Source organism: Mus musculus, chromosome 2 (genome assembly GCF_000001635.26).
Source record: "Mus musculus strain C57BL/6J chromosome 2, GRCm38.p6 C57BL/6J".
Taxonomy (NCBI): domain Eukaryota; kingdom Metazoa; phylum Chordata; class Mammalia; order Rodentia; family Muridae; genus Mus; species Mus musculus.
The window spans coordinates 135,177,667-135,189,730 of NC_000068.7; the positions used below are offsets into that span (position 1 = coordinate 135,177,667).

At 40.0% G+C, this 12,064-nt stretch overlaps 1 protein-coding gene and 1 long non-coding RNA gene across 4 annotated transcripts in view; one reads left to right on the forward strand and one right to left on the reverse strand.

Moving 5' to 3' along the window:
• Plcb1 (phospholipase C, beta 1) overlaps nucleotides 1-12,064 on the forward strand; it is a 689,095-nt gene that overhangs the window by 391,503 nt on the left and 285,528 nt on the right. The window lies entirely within an intron of this gene.
• 4930545L23Rik (RIKEN cDNA 4930545L23 gene) overlaps nucleotides 1-12,064 on the reverse strand; it is a 46,044-nt gene that overhangs the window by 8,094 nt on the left and 25,886 nt on the right. Inside the window, exons 4-5 of the long non-coding RNA NR_040517.1 lie at nucleotides 8,450-8,492; nucleotides 7,883-8,212 (exon numbers count right to left, since the gene is read on the reverse strand). This is a non-coding gene — a long non-coding RNA (RIKEN cDNA 4930545L23 gene). The remainder of the gene's footprint in view (nucleotides 1-7,882; nucleotides 8,213-8,449; nucleotides 8,493-12,064) is intronic.

Consider the following 12,064-nt stretch of genomic DNA (forward strand, 5'->3'; position numbering starts at 1 on the left):
TGAAGTTGTTAAAATTTGGAGACACTATTTAGAAGCTGTGACTTAGCAACCAAAGCTGTGTCTTTGAAGTAAATTTATACTTTAAAGGGAATTTATGATTAGTTCAGTTTTCCGATCACACATACACACACACACACACACACACACACACACACACACACACAAATTACAAGTCTGAAGAAGACAAAAGTTCTGAGGTACAGTGCTCTGTGTGTGTGTGTGTGTGTGTGTGCCCACATGTACACATAGCTATGATATTGTTGAAGCAACAAGCTTCCTTTGAAAATAACTTATTCTTATATTATTAATTTTTAAAACAGGAGGATATATTGTGATAGTTTGGATCTTAAATGTCCCCCAAAGGCTTACAAGTTAAAAGTTTGTTTCCAAAATGATGGTAGTGTTGGAAGGTGGTAGCAGCTTTGGGAGATGGGGCCTTGTGAAAGGAAGATAGGTTATTGAGAGCCACGTGGCCCTTGGAAGGGGTTGGGACACAGCTTCTTCAGGTAGTTCCCAATACTTTCTGATGACTGTGAAGTGAGCTGCCCTATTCACCACTGTGAATATACTGTGCTTTCAGGAAAACTATAAAATGTGAAAATTTCTTATTAGTCTTTGGATTTTATCTGTGAGATTTTGTAGCCAAGGTTCTATTTGAACTAAGGGAGAAAAATCTAACACCAGTTACCAATGCAGGCTTTCGTTAAAGAGGAATTTAATGAGAGAACCCAGTTATTACAGCACATGCTTCTATTTAAGTATTTCTCTACAGCATGATGGCTAAAGCCTAGGGAGAGAAATTTATACTTTTCAGGAGTTCTAAGAACTCTACAGGGGTGGGAATTCAGTGAACAAACAAAGTTCTAGAGTTCCTTTATAATGAACAAACACTCTATTTTTGCTTAAAAATCATGAAACATTAGTTATTTGCACCCATTTTTTGAAAGTGTTTTGTTTAAGGCCAGTGGCCTTGATCTTACAGAGAACTACCTCTGTTTCCAGAGTTCTGGGATTAAAGGCATGTGCCACCACTGCCAGGCTGTGTTTGTGAGTTTTATAAAGTAAACTTTACTTATTTTGTTTTGAAATGTTTTAAACCTAGAGTAGGGAAGATTTCAAATGTTCAGCAAACATTTTTAGGAATCTAACCTTAGTCCTTAGCCTACAGTCAGTCTCATTTGATTGGTTAAATGATGCCTTAAAGACATATCCTGGCAAAAGACTTGAGGCATAAAGGGTTTGTCTTAAAGATGAATTTACCAAGCAGCAGCTTGGAAACAGGAGACAACAGAGAGCAAAGAAGGAAGGCAATAGGATGTTTTTTACCAGAAGATCTAGCATGGTGACTCACTACAAACATCGAATCCCTTTGTCTCTTTGCCTCATTCTAAGCAAGCACTCTTCTTTAATGTCAGTTTCATGCCAGCAGAAGCCCAAGCATTCTTGATGACACCAAGAGTCAGAATGAATGCTTCTGTCTCAACCGGTAGAACACAGTCCCAATGTTCATCCTTTCAACATTCATCAAGGCCCCCTCCTCATTACTGGGCTAAAATCTACAGCTGGGGCATAAAACTGACCACAAAATAATCAGCCATCATTTGCCAGAGTCCAGAGTCAATTCTATCCCAATCTGTTCCTGATACAAGTGAATGAGACACAGAAATGGGTATGGAAGTTCTAGGTTAGTCCATAAATATATGTATATACCAGTGATTTCACATGTGCATACACTTGTGTGTAGATAAAGACATATACACACCATCCTGAGAGGAAATGTAACCAAACCTCTAGAAGAACAGAACTGGTAGAACAGGTATTAAATGGGGGTTTATTAGAGTGCTTTACAGACTGTGTTCTCCTTAGTCCAACTATGATTGTCACCAGATGGAAAGGCCACCAGTCTGATACTTGTTCAGTCCAACAGGCTGGATGTCTCAACTGGTCTTCAGTCCATGTTAGAATCCTCAAGAAATAGGTTCTAACACCAGTGCAGGAATGCCGCAGCAGCAGAATAGATGAACTTGCTAGCAAGAGTGAGGGCAAGCAGGTAAAAAGCAATAGCTTCCTTTTTCCATGTCCTAGAATGTGGGATGCCACCAAAAGCCTGATTTAGGATGAGTCTTCCTACCTCCAGTGATCCAATCAATATAAAAATAAATCTATCATAGGTGTACCCAACTATTTAGGTTTTAGGTAAGTTGAGGTGTAGTCAAGCTGACAACCAAGATTAGCCATCACAGCTACCAATCTTGTGTGTTTTTTAATTTATTTACTCAGTTGGCACACATTTACTGAGGACCTACCTTATTTCAGATAGTGTTACATGCTATTTGGAGCAGACATCCCGCACACACACACACACACACACACACACACACACACACACACACACAAACAGGTAATAAAATATGTATATGGAGACTTGAGAAGTTGGCTAGGAGAGAATGAAAAGTCCTCGTTCTCCCACTTCTGTCACTCTTTTGTGACAGTGATTGGCTAGCATACAGAATGGAACATATTTGTGATTGATGGCTATTACCTTCTTTCTGCTTTTCTTTTTTATTGGATATTTTCTTTATTTACATTTCAAATGTTATACCCTTTCCCAGTTTCCCACCCTCCTGGAAACACCCTATCACATCCTCTGTCCCCCTGCTTCTATGAGGGTGTTCCTCCACCCACCCACCCACTCCCACTTCCCAACATGCATTTCTCTACACTGAGGCATCTATCAAGGTTTCATAAGACCAAGGACCTTTCCTTCCATTGATGCATGACAAGGCTGTCCTCTGCTATGTTTGCAGCTGGGGCCATGTGTACTCCTTTGTTGATGTCTTAGTCCCTGGGAGTTCTGGGGGAGTCTTGTTAGTTGATATTGTTGTTCTTCCTGTGGGGTTGCAAACCCCTTCAACTCTTTCAGTCCCTTCTCTAGTTCCCCTATTAGGGACTCCACACTTAGTCCAATGGTTGGCTGCTAACATCTGCCTCTGTATTTGCAGGGCCTCTCAGGAGACAGCTATATCAGGCTCCTTTCAGCATGCACATCTTGGCATCCACAATAGTGTCTGGGTTTGGTAACTGTATATGTGATGAATCTTTAGGTGGGACAGACTCTGGGTGGCTTTTCCTTTAGTCTCTGCTCTACACTTTATCTCCATATTTGCTCCTGCTCTGATTCAAATGGAAAGCTCAGCCCTTAGCCTCAAGATCTCTCTCTGCCAGATCTCTTAAGCAATGCTAATCGAAGAATCTGCACTGAACTATTGTGCATGGAGAAAGCATGTGTGTACACAATGCACACAATCCTACCCCCATGCTACCTTATGGGCATCAGGCTTGAGAAGTAAAATACTAGTTCAAATATCAAATTCTTAGGAATCTTAAGACAGTATCTACAGAACCTTCAGTCTGGTCTGATTCCTTCTGCATTTGTACAAGTCTCTGCTTGTGAAACTAACACTGCATAACATGAAAATATTTAAGAAGTAGGTACCGATGTCGAGAGAATTAGATTATATTATCCTGGCGATCTTACAAATTAAAAATGATGAAGAAAAATAAGATAAAAGAGGATATGGTTGAGCAATCAAGTATGGTGGGAACGGGAAAGAGTTGGGTGGGGATGTAACTGATTGAGCTGTCACCTAGCACATGCCTGGCCCGACGTTCAACACCCAGGGTTGAAAGAAAAAAAATGGAGAGAGGAAAAGAGGGAAGAAGAAAGGAGGAGGGAGGGAAAGAGAGAGGGAAGAAGGGAGAGAGAGAGAGGGAAGAAAAAGAGAGGGAGAAAAGTGAAGTTGATCTTATGGAGATCATCAGTGTCCTTCATAAAGGAAGTCTCTGTGAAGAACAGCCACAGACATTCTCTGGCAAGCATGTTCACATGCATATCCTCACAGACAAGGTTTCCTTACTTGAACAGTAAGGAAAGGGACAGCAAGGGTGGCATTTTTTTAAAGAACCACTGGTGAGAAAAATGAAGATCCTCAGGACAGAATTGGCAGAGGGTGTTCTATCAAAGATGGACAGTGATGACTGTGGCATTGGGTCATCTCTGCGATGAGTGGGATTCTGCCACAGGTGCTTTTGATCAGTTTAGATCTTTTCCCAGTTTTGGATATCTGTCTGTCTTCCAGCGTTCTGCCTACTTTCTCCCTCATTAACAGTGAGAACAGAGAACAGTCAGAGTTATTCACACTTGTGTGTGTGTGTGTGTGTGTGTGTGTGTGTGTGTGTGTGTGTTGGGGTGGGGGGATTTCACCCATACCATCTTTCTGACCCATCTGCAAAGAGCCCAAGTTCTAACTAACCATGATTCACTTTTGTCTTGGCTCACCAAAATTTACTCTAAGCTTTCAAAGGCATAAAATCCTTCCCCATTTCCTTTACTGTCTTTCTCAGACCAGGGCTCCTGAGTATTGATGGGTGATTACAGTAGTAGTTTCTTTTCATGGCTTTCTGTCTGTGATCCAGTGAGAATAAAACAAAAAGGCAGGAATCCCAGGCCTCCCTGAATCTGTTATTTCAGGATAATTGAACATTTATGTTTCTTCGGTTAGTGGCTAATGGACTTATCCGGTGGACAAAAGGAAACTATAAGATGAATGCAGATCTCTGAGAGGTTCCACTCAGGCTCTCTTTAAAAGTCTGATTCATGTTTGATGCTTTTAATCGGATCTCGGAAGGTTCCAGTAATCAGTTTCCTCAACAAAAGACAAAATGTCAGGGCCAGAATAGTCTGTTGTAAATGCCAAGATTGAGATTACAATATAAAAAGAACATGGAAGTTTAAAATTGATCAGAAACCAAAACAGCTGTGGTAGGTGTATGATTCTTAATCATTTTTTTTTTCCTAACAGAAATCAGTAATGAGAGTAATTTTAGTTCAGGTTGTTCAGATGTTGGTCAAAAATTGAAGACTTGAGTCAGAGTAGTTTCTTTTTGGAGTTAGCATGATACCATCATGGGCAGAAAATCGCACAAGGAAGAAATGTAGTCAACAAAGACTATATTGTCAAGCCACTTACTTCGTGGGCAGCCAGAGCCAATGTACTGGAAACTAAGAGGCATGATCAATGTCTCTGTCTGAAGTGGCATGGCTAAGGACTGTCTGTTGGATTCATTAACTCAGTGGCACTTCCAGCATGAGATGTATTAAGCAGACTCTGGACACAGAAAAATGATTCCAACCAGAAAGATACAAAGACTGGGAGTTAGAAGCCTAACACAAGACAATGATAAAGATAGAGAGATGACCAGAAAACATAGAGCATGGGGAGGAGTTTGGCCAGGGTTAGAGCACACAGTAGTGGTTGGGTTCAGGCTTCTCTAGAACATGTCTAGGATGCTAACCCACACAGGGATTTCTCACATGCCACGTTGGAGATATCCATCTAGTGGAATGCATTGGTGAAATTACCCAGATATAGAGCTATGGTGACATTAGGTGACCAATTCAAGGATATACAGATTCAATAGGGAAATTAGACCTCTTAGGGGTTTCAAGAACATTACTAAAATTGGTTAGATGTTTACACAGAAAGAACATAGCTCTCTTAATGCTGGAGTGCAGCTTTTCACAATGGAACTAAGTTGATATCACCAAGAACTCAACAGCTTTGCCATAGCAGATTATTATGTCTACTGAATATGTGTGTATACATGGACTCCATGTGGCTTCTATGTTTACTTTCTTGGCTTAGCATAGACTGAACAATAGGAGTGATGAAAGTCCCTTGAGCTAGATCCAGTATAGGCAGAAACCTCTCAGCAGACAAATCCCCTTTGATGAACAGGTTCAACTCTCTGCATGTAGTGAAACTCTGGCTTCCCAAAACTCCACAGAGTGTCACCGAGGGCTTTCCTTGATGTGAGTTTCCTGTGTGGTAAGGCTGAGTAATGTTAAAGTGAAGCTCTGAGAGCTTCTTGATTTCATTTCACAAGAGAGCTGTGTGCTCCACATCCGTTCAGAGACAGTAGTCATTGCTGTTTGCTGTGTTGCTTTACTTCACAACAAGAGTAAGCTCAGAGGTTCACCTCAAGAGACATTGGGAGACTAATGGATGAGTGGGTCAGAAACAAGATCTCCTGCCTCATCAAGAGCCTCCAGTCTTCAAATAGCTGCATCTTACTTAAGTCCTGATTTCCACAGACTCTAAGGTACAATAAAAACATGGCAGTCAAAGTGAGTGGCAAATTAGTTGACACAGATTTGCATGTGTTTAAATTAAGTGCAATGAGCACCTTTAAAATTGTAATTTCTTCTTTAATTTTGTAAATGACCCCTCAGTTGGCCAATGTCCAACCATAATTGGAAGTAATGTTAAGGCAACTGGTGAGCCCTTCTGCCTAATGTTCAGGCAGGTAGCCTTTGCTGCAAGAGCACTTAGCCTGCCTTCATTTTCTCATAAAGAAATATCTGGAGAGCACTGGGACTGGCCCCTACTAGCAACAATGCAAAGAGAAGAGCCTGACCTTGTTATTGATAGGATTCCTCTGCTCTGTAATGAGCGAACTTCAGAGCAGTGAGCATGACACCAAGGAGGAGCAACGCATCCTGCCCTCAGCCATGCCTGCTTCTATGCAGCAAAAGTCTTGAAGGAAACATCTCACATGGATATATATTGAGGCAAAATTTCCAGAAAATTATTTAAATATATAATTTACAGTTTTTATTTACATGGATACATATATAGTGTATCATATATGTCATATACATAGGCCTTCATATACAGTTGCTAACAAATGCAAGCTCATTTAAGGTATATTTGTGAACATATGTATATCTAAAGAAAATATAATTTGGCTCTTATCAACCCCTCCCTATAGCAAATTACTTTTCTATCATTTCTCCCTCTAAGGGTATATTTTAAAGTATTAATTTGTCATTCTATTTTTTCTAAATTAAAATAAACTATAAGATTGTGTTTCTGCCATCTTTATTTTCGTGTTTATTTTAACCTAAAAATTAATGATTGCCATATAGTAATACATGAATGACCTACATTTCTATGAATTTTTCTGAGGTTGTGTGTGACAGAGAAAGCAGCTTACACATAAAATAAGAGCAAACCACACATAGCATACAAGAGGAAAACTAGAGACTTTATCTTAATTCCTTGGTCCTGAGTTGTAGCAAGAATAGAACCATAGCAGAGGAGCTGGAGGTGAAGAAACAAACGCTTTATGATAAACAATGTTAATAAAATAACAGTAATGAAATCACCTATTATTTGTAGACATAAAACACATACTTTAAAGAGTCTTAAGTATAATCAATCCTGTGGAATTATAATTCAGTTTACATTTTCTTCACTGACTTTTTAACTGAAGCAATATTAGCTGGCAAGGGTAAAAAGAATAGCAGGCCTTTAGCATTCCCTTGTGTTATACATCTTACTTTTGGATCATGAGCCTCTTACCTCAGCACTCCATGACAGCTGGCATTTTCAAAGAATAGTTAGCATAAGAAGCTAAAGGTAAGTGCATGAAACCAACCCATGGGATTCCTTCTGGCTAATTATTAGATTGCCAATGGCTTTTAAGACTTTTCCCTTGGTCTTTCTTGTTTTATTTTGTTTTCGATGTTGAGATGCCATGGACTGTTACAGCGTTTAGTACTTGGATTGTTTGACCTATTTGTCCCTATCTCTGTACAAGATTCTCACAATAAACCTGCCTGTAGATGTGGGCTCCAGAACCTCCATCCTTGTCCACATGTCTTTAAAATCTACCCAGAAGCTAATAAACTTGACCCCTTAGGTCTACAAGGACCTCATCCATCTCTCTCTTCCAAAAATCACAATCTCATAATCTTCACTTTTGTTAGCTTTTATAATTTATTTTTGCTTGTGCTCATTTCTGTCTTACTGATTAATACCTCAGTTAGGGCCAAGGTCCGGGCAAACATGCACACATATCACGAACACCACCCGAGCGGTTATTATGTGCTGCATTTGCCATTGATACGTTTGTTGAATGAGCTGGCTTTCTTTGGATGCTCATGAGACAGCCGCTTGTGTATAATTCATCTGAGCAGAGGAGTTGGAGTGGCATTTCAGTGTGTGCAGACCGTAGATCTTCAGAGCTGAATGGCTCTAGGCCTGGTGAAGCACAATGACTAAACAAACAAAACTGTTGATCCATAAACATAAAATAAAAGATAAACTCTGCTGCAGAAGAGTGGGACAGCCAGAATCAGTGCAGACTGCTGCAAAAAATAAAAATAAGAACAGTAACAAGAAGTTATAATAGAGATCCCACCATGAGCTGAATATACTGAAGACAAAGTTTTATAAAAAAGGATTCAAACCAATACTATTTAAAGAATTATACAAAATAAAGAAATTACATTAAATTATTTCATAGAAAAGTCTCGCTGCCCACCCACTCCCTAGTAATTTCCTTGGCCTTTTTATGTACTGTGTATTTCCTCTTGGTTGCTTACCACTCAAGATGATTAGCGCAGAAATCCATCACAACCTGGACCCCTGCAAATACGTCACAGTTATCAGCACTTCCATTAGAACTTGTATGAATGATTTCATTTCTGCTTTAAGCCTACCATGCGTAACAACTAAATAGATCAATAAGAACGAGATTCATACACAGACCTGAGGAAGTTTCTTATAGCAGTTGATTTTGATAGAAATACATATCAACTCAGCAGAAATTACTTAATAAATCTAAGTCTCAATTCTCAAGCATAATGGCAATGACAGCATATTAATCTCATGTTTGCGGAGCACTTCTTTTCTGTGAGGCATGTTTGCTGACATTTACTTTTGTGGAAGATTGATTACAGTATGGCCCCCAATTCTTCATCACTACCACTTCCTGGTATTCTTGCCCTAAGACATGAAGCCTAATATCTTCCTTCCATTGAACTCAGCCATGTGACTCATACTACAAATGAGATGTTGGGGAGAAGAGACACCCACAATGATATAAAATTGCTTGTGCAGTTGGACTTATCCATTAGATGACACTGTCACACAGACAGTATGTCCATTCTAGCCTGCCAGATAGGGAAAGTGTGAGGCAGAACTAAGTGCACTTGTACAGCCGAAGCCACTTCAATGAAGGAATGGCAAATCTGTCCCCATGTATGTGAGAAGGCTCAATCTATACTAGCAGGACCGTGAAGCTAACTCACAAAAGTACAAGCTAACTGTTACTTATTGTTGTCAAATAGCATGAGTTGAAACTGTTTGGTACATGGTATTAATGAACCAATTCCTGGATGATAGACCTTGATTTCTAAACACTTAAGTTAAACTGTTTTTTGTGCCTCACAAGTGCAAAAGCCCAAGGGTCACAAGTGGCAAGTCCTTGAATATGCTCATGATGTATTCTTAGGATGTGATTTCAAATTATTTTTTTAAATCATTGGATTTATTTTGCTACAAAATGCTGACGATCTTTTAGCCACTTTCTTTCTCTCTTTCTTTCTTTCTCTTTCTTTCTTTCTTTCTTTCTTTCTTTCTTTCTTTCTTCCTTCCTTCCTTCCTTCCTTCCTTTCTTTCTTTCTTTCTTTCTTTCTTTCTTTCTTTCTTTCTTTCTTTTCCATATCATGTGCCAGGAAACCCCAGTTTCAGAGTACAAGTTGGCACATTCAAACTCTAGAACTCTTCTTTGAAAGAAGCTGAGACTTGTCTCCAGCTGAAACTGAATCCTTAGCTCTTCGCCTTTTCAAACATTCATTTTGTGTTCCCTATATGTTTCCTCTGGGTGCCTGACTCAAGAATTGAATGTTTTAAGGATCTTCATTTAGGCTTGGCTTCTAGCAACCTGACTTAATATTCCCAGCTCAGGAGAATAGTTATGGAATGTAGAGTCTCCAGAATGTATTTCCCATACAAAAGAAAACTGCTCTCAGAACTTTGTCATCTGCATGCTTTGAACAAGGCATAGCCCCTTGATTCCTCTGCTTACCGGACTAGCTTCATCTGACTGTCTCCATTCCTTTTGCATGCCTTGAAAATGATTTCAAGAGAATTTTTCAATTTTGCATTCTGAACTTTGGATCAGCCTTTATCTAGCTAAGTAAGGAAAGGAGAAATGAAATTCCAGTGTATTAGCATGGCATTTAAGGTGCAGAGACTTAGAAGCAGTAGGCAGCCATGTGGAGCATCCATTTATGGCTGAATTATACCATTGTAGCTACTTAACATGCTGAACCACTCTTCTCTGTCTGGAAAAATCATAAAAAGGGGCCCATCAGCACTCTGAGTCACCGCTAAGAAGCTTATGCGTCCTCACACCTGCATTTAAATGAGTATTTCCGGGGCGAAAACAAGGACCTTAGAGAAATTAAATGAAACACTTTAGCGGTGGAAAACAATATTGGTTCACATCTGCATTTGTAAATTAACTCCAGAAAGAACTCGTCCAGTTAGTTTAATCATTAATAGCAGCGATTTTGAACAACTTCTTATTCTTAAAGGAGGGAAGATTATTTAGGAAGGCTCATCACCTATTACCAAAATATAAAATGCCAGAGAACAGAGCTAGTAAAGCACATTGCATCTCACAGCGGGTAGCATCCTGTGGTGACACTGGGTGACTAACTCACAACAAGCATAGGATTCAAATTGGGATGCTGCAGTAAAAGAGCACCTTTGATTTCTCTTTTCCCATTACTTACTTCCTGCTGCAGCATAGCTGACAGAGAACAGTGTGCCTGCCCTATGTGTGTACCTTCATTAACGTACCCATGTACACATACCTGTTGCCATTCATATTGGAACAGAATATCCAGTCCTCCAGCAGGCTGCCTTGATTACTTGATCATTGCAACCATCACTAAGTTTCATCACAGTCAGTACTGAATATTGCTTGTGGCTCTGAAAGAACTAGTTCCCTAAGGATTAGTGAGAGAAATCTAGTCACGGTGTCCTATTCTCTTTTCTGGCCACTTTAAAGCACCATGATCCTAAGAAATTGGTCTTTTTCTGCTTAGAAGACCTTGCACTGCACTGTTAGCTGCCAGGTACTCACGTTGCTGAAGCAGGGTTCTCAGCAAGCTCTTTTTGACTTTTCTGGCTTTCTGGACTCAAATGCTCCCCAGGTTTAGCCCTACTGTTCTGGTGCATGTCTCCATGCATATTCTAAGGTAAAACTTGGTCTTTACAGGTGTTTCTTAGCTGCCAGAGATAAGACCTTCTCTGTGCACATCCTAGAGCTTGGGCCACCCTACTGACCGTCACAAGGCCTTTCTCGTAGCTATTCATAGCTCATAAGATCTTATAGTGAAGCTTAACCTCCTAGATCTATCTCTTCTCAGTTGTTTCAGATAATACATGCATCTTGCATGAGTCTGTAGTGCTTTTACTGCAAGACCATGTAACATGTTCTTCACTGACAAATGTTTCCTGTGTTCGGTCATATTATTTCTTATTAACTACTAAATTTTGTGGGAGGAGATATAAGTCAATCAGGAAAATACTGGTTTCCAAAGTATGAGGAACCAAGCTCAGATCCCTAACACCCATATTGAAAACAAACAAACAAACAAACAAACAGGTCATGTGCTTATAATCTTAATGGAGAAGAAGAGAGCAGAGGCTTTTCAGAGCTCCCAGGCTAATGAGTCTTGCCAAACTAGTGAGCTCTGGAATTAGGAAGAAACCCTGCTTCAAAAAAGAAAGGGTAGAGCCATAAGGAAAGCCCCCAATATTAACCCATTAACCTCTAGACTCCACATACACCAGCACACATGTGCCAAAAACATGAAAATTCACACACACACACACACACACACACACACACACACACACACACACGCGCGCGCGCGCGCGCACACACACTCAGAATCAATCTAAAGAACTATCAACGTCTTGTACCACCACACCCGGCTTTGACTGCTTCTCTTTTTCTTTCAAGTCTCAGTCCAGTTGTCATATTGCAGAATCCTAAATTCACCTAGCTGCCACATTCTGCACTTTCTCTGATTTCAGTCTGTCTTGGTTTAGCTGTTTTCTAGGGATACAGGGGTTGTACCAAAGGCCTTGCCCATGCTTCTTCTTCTTCTTCTTCTCCTTCTTCTTCTTTCTTCTTCTTC